The sequence below is a fragment of the Palaemon carinicauda genome, chromosome 20, assembly GCF_036898095.1.
Source record: "Palaemon carinicauda isolate YSFRI2023 chromosome 20, ASM3689809v2, whole genome shotgun sequence".
In the NCBI taxonomy this organism is placed as follows: Eukaryota; Metazoa; Arthropoda; class Malacostraca; order Decapoda; family Palaemonidae; genus Palaemon; species Palaemon carinicauda.
In genome coordinates this window covers 101,842,192-101,847,191 of record NC_090744.1, presented here as the reverse complement: position 1 = coordinate 101,847,191, position 5,000 = coordinate 101,842,192, and positions in this window count along the sequence as shown.

Below are 5,000 nucleotides of genomic sequence, written 5' to 3'. Positions count from 1 at the left end.
ATGGTTTCAAGGTAATTCTAAGGTAATTTCGTTTTTATTAGCTTGAAATTTATGGAAATTGGAAAAAGTTTTAAGGTAACCTTGCTTAAGATAGATTACTATATTGCAATCATGGTTTAAACTCTTAAAGTAATTTCTTTAGTTTCAGGCAATTTTCATGGTTTCAGGGTAATTCTAAAGTAATTTTGGTTTTACTAGCTTGAAATCTAAGGAAACTGGAAAAGGTTTTAAAGTAACCTTGCTTAAGATAGATTACTATATTGCAATCATGGTTTAAACTCTTAAAGTAATTTCTTTAGTTTCAGGCAATTTTCATGGTTTCAGGGTAATTCTAAAGTAATTTTGGTTTTACTAGCTTGAAATCTAAGGAAACTGGAAAAGGTTTTAAAGTAACCTTGCTTAAGATAGATAGCTATACAGTATATCAATCAGGGTTTAAACTTTTAAAGTAATTTCCTTAGCTTGAGGTAATTTTCATGGTTTCAAGGTAATTTTAAGGTAAATTCGGTTTTACTAGCTTGAAATTTAAGGAAATTGGAAAAAAAAATTATGGTAATCTAAGGTAAAAAGCAGCACCATTCAAAGTAATGGCCACATAGTACATACTCGAATTTAAACCCTCATTGTAACCTAAGTAGCCCAGTCGATTTTAACCGGATTACCTTATTTTTTAAAGCTATTTTATAATACTGGATATTGGAAATCCACAAGGTACTTTTGCAATTACGCCTTGATACGCGGGCCATTAACCTAGAATTGGAAACGGTTGTTTTGTTACTGTAGGTACGTGCAGTTCTGTTTAATTGTTTATTTTTCTTTGTTTCTCAAATTTATTCTATAAATATTTTTAATCTATTAAACAAAATACATTTATGACAACATACATGAATGTTGTTTCATGCAAATCACTCTGGTAATAATAAATTATGGTAATCTATTTTACATATATGCGACGCTAAACAAAGGTTTTTTTTTTATTAAAAAGTTATCTTTATATTTAATAAGAAATTCATATTAGCCAATCAAAAACTCTCCCACGGGCGTGAGCTAAAAGAACAAATAATGTAAAATAATTCTTTTAAAAAAATTTATCCTCGGCTGACAAAAGCTAAATTCTACAGGTGTTTAACTACTAATTATTAATGAACAAACGGCCTAGAACATCAAAATAATTACAATACTTTAAATAATTCAAGTACCTCAAATTACTAAGGACCAATATCAAAGTATCTTCACCAATTCCTTTGAATAAATGTTTTGAAACGATGCTTTTAAAATGCAGAATTTTACCATGTTATTAATGCCTTATAAGATAGAATATTAAATCAGCCAATTTCTAACTTTTAAAACAGCTGTAGCAATCAGATGATGTATAGTATTTCTTATGTACAATAGGTTTGTAATGTTATTATTAATATTATTGCTGGTATTATTCCAAGAAATAGTTTAGCATCTGTGCTACTTATAGTAGTAGAAAACATAGTTGTTGTTAAAGTACTAGTACTTATATTACTACTAGTAGTAGTAGTAGTAGTAGTAGTAGAAGTAGTAGTAGTAGTAGTAGTAGTAGTGTTCAGAAATATGGATTCATTAATCTAGAAAAGCCTGGGTAATATCATAGAAAAGAAAAAACACCATTCATGAAAAACTGTGAAAAAGGCACGGAGTAAAATCCCCCCAATATAAAGTGCAAGTATATATATATATATATATATATATATATATATATATATATATATATATATATATATATATATATATATATATATATATATATATACCCTGTCACGCCAACTGGCAACCACTCGGAAAACAACAATCTCCCTCAAATTTCCCAAATTAGCGAGTTGTAGTTAGTGAAGGTTGAATCTGTGTTTGAGTGCGTTTGCGTGTGTGTGCATATCTATCTAAATATTTAACCGTCCTTTTTGACGGGTCGCGTACAATATCAGAGATTAAGGAAAAACCAACAAGGCAGAAACATGAGGAAAACCAAAACGACAGAAACAATCCACAGGCACATTACATGAAACGTAAGGAATTATATTTCTCAAATGACTTCATGAAATTTAGGACACGCCTTTATTAAAGAATAACTTCACAACAACGTAAGTAGAGATTAATGAAGCGTCGCTAATAAGAGTTTACCCTAGTCTGGGGTAAGCCTAGATCGACCTAATTTTCTGTGGTTTCATACAAACATTAATCGTATTAGGAATAATTGGCGATAAAGGGTGAAATCTAGTCTAATTACATTCACATATTTACACACTCGCGTGCACGTTCACTCTCTTACACTCAGGCATTTACACACATTCTCATACACATACACAATATATTTATAAGAACAAACCAAACTAGTATGGGTGGCCTTGGCTATTATAGCTTTGCTAATCAAGGCGATATGTACTTTCACTATGTTAAGGTATCCTCAAAGCTGTACTAGTCAAGACCAACCATACTAGGTTGGTTTGCTCCGAATGATCATACAAAGACCTCCCACCATCACCAGTCCACACTGGCCAACATGGTGGTTATAACTGGCCAAAACCCAGACAGGATATAACATATCTGAAGCCTTTGTCCTGCAGTGGACTTAAACGGTTGCATTTGTTGTTGTGTATATGTACTATTCACCTTTTTTATTTTTATTTAGGCAGTGGTGCCTAAATGAATCAACCTTCCAATTTCTCTGGATATATTTAGGAATGAAATAACAAGCCCAACTCCCTAATTTCAGACCTCCAAACGACGTTTGTACCCATAACAACCCAGGAACAAACCGCGGACCTATCAAATGTATTCCCAACCCTCAGAACACAAAAGAAAACTCCTGTGTCAATTTCGCTTGTTTAGAAGCAATGTCAAAAAAAAAAGTAAAAAAAAAAGACTGGGCGGAATTAGAGGAAGGGACGCAAGGCTCTTTCATGCCTCTCCAAACAAAAGATGAAAAAGCTTATTATTTCTAGATGACTGCTTATAGCCAGTTCCGTTGACGCAGTCCGACACCTTTGTTTATTTTTCATTATGGCTGTGTCATTACATGACCTGGCTTTGTGTTCTTGGGGAGAGGAGTAGAGGGAGAGCGTTTATTAGGAGTGACGTTGAGTGAGGTGATCTCGTATATTCAGCGTAGCACTTAATTCCCTCCTCTTTGATTAGCAGAAAGGATATTACTACGTTTAGTATTATTATTATTATTATTATTATTATTATTATTATTATTATTATTATTATTATTATTATTATTATTACTTGCTTAGCCACAACCCTAGTTGGAGAAGCAGGATACTAACACTGCTGCGTTTATTATTATTATTATTATTATTATTATTTTTATTATTATTATTATTATTATTATTATTATTATTATTATTATTATTATTATTATCATTATTATTACTTGTTGGGCTACAATCCTATCTTGAAAAGCAGGATGCTAACACGGTTGCGTTTATTATTATTATTATTATTATTATTATTATTATTATTATTATTATTATTATTATTATTATTATTATTATTACTGGCTAAGCTGCAACCATAGTTGGAAAAGCAGGATGCTTTAAGCACAGTGACTCCACAGGAAAACAGCCCAGTGAAGAAAGGAAACAAGGACAAATTAAATATTTTAAGAACAGTAACAACATCTAAATAAATATATCCTACAACCTTATTTGGAAAAGCAGGATGTTATAAACAAAAGGCCTCCAACAGGGAAAACAGCCTAGTGAGGAATGGAGACAAGAAATAATAAAACGTTTTAAAAACAGTAACAACATTTGAATAAATATTTCTTATAAAAACTATAAAAAAAACTTTAACAAAACAAGAGGAAGAGAAATTAGATAGATATTTAGTGCTGTAAATTGTTGGTAATTGTATAGACTATTTAGGTGTCTATAAACCTGTGATATTTATAAAGAAATGAAGGACTATTTTATCTTTAATTAGTAGAAAACAACCCTGCTGTGTTTATGTCGTTAGCACTGTAAATGGTTGGTGCTCAGGTGAGCTAAATAAATTTAAATACATTTCTCTAAACACATGATATTTATATAGAAATGTAAGACTCTTTTCTCATGTTTAATTAGTAGAAAGAATACAGGTGGCTTTATGTATCTAGCACTGTAAATCGTTGGTAGTTAAGTAATTAAATTCCTCTAAATTCGTTATATTTCTATAGAAATGTAGAATTATTTCATCTTGTATTAGTAGAAAGAACATTGCTCCAATCCCCTGATTTTTATAAAGAAATGTAGAACTATTTTATATTTTATAAATAGTTTAATAAACACAGTTGCAATTAGGTATTTAGTACTGTAAATTTCTGATAGTTATGCAAATAAATATCTCTACATGCGTGATGTTTATAGAGAAATGTAGAACTATTTTTCTTTTTAATTAGTAGAAAGAGCACTGCTGCGTTTGTTTTTGTATTAAGTATAATGTTGGTAGTCAGGTAAATAAAGAAATGTAGAATAGATTTTTTTAAATATGAATTTGAGTAATTAAGAAAACAATCAAAATACATAAAGCTCACTAGTAAAATTTGAGTTTTTTTTTTTCATGGTATCTATACTTGTTGAAGAAACATATGTTTGAGTTCATTTTTTTTTTATTGAGTTTGGAAATAAACCTTCTTTAAGATAAAAAATCGCCTTAGTACCATAAAAAGTATCCATTATATTTTTGAAGTCTTGAAAACAACAACAAAAATGAATTGCTACTACAATGAGGTTTAGAAGTTAAATTTTTAAACAATCTTCCTAAGGATTTTTTTTTTTTTTTTTGTTAATCAGTTTAAGCAATTTTTTCTCGCATAATGAATAAATTATTTTTGGTTTTCATGAACTGTCATTGAAGGTCATTGAACTATAAATAGCAATTACATTTAAACCATAAAAGCAAACACATCAATATAAAAGTTAAACAGCTTTCAGATAACGTGCTTCAGAAGTAAATATGAAAATTCCGCTAGTATCATACAAGACATCCTT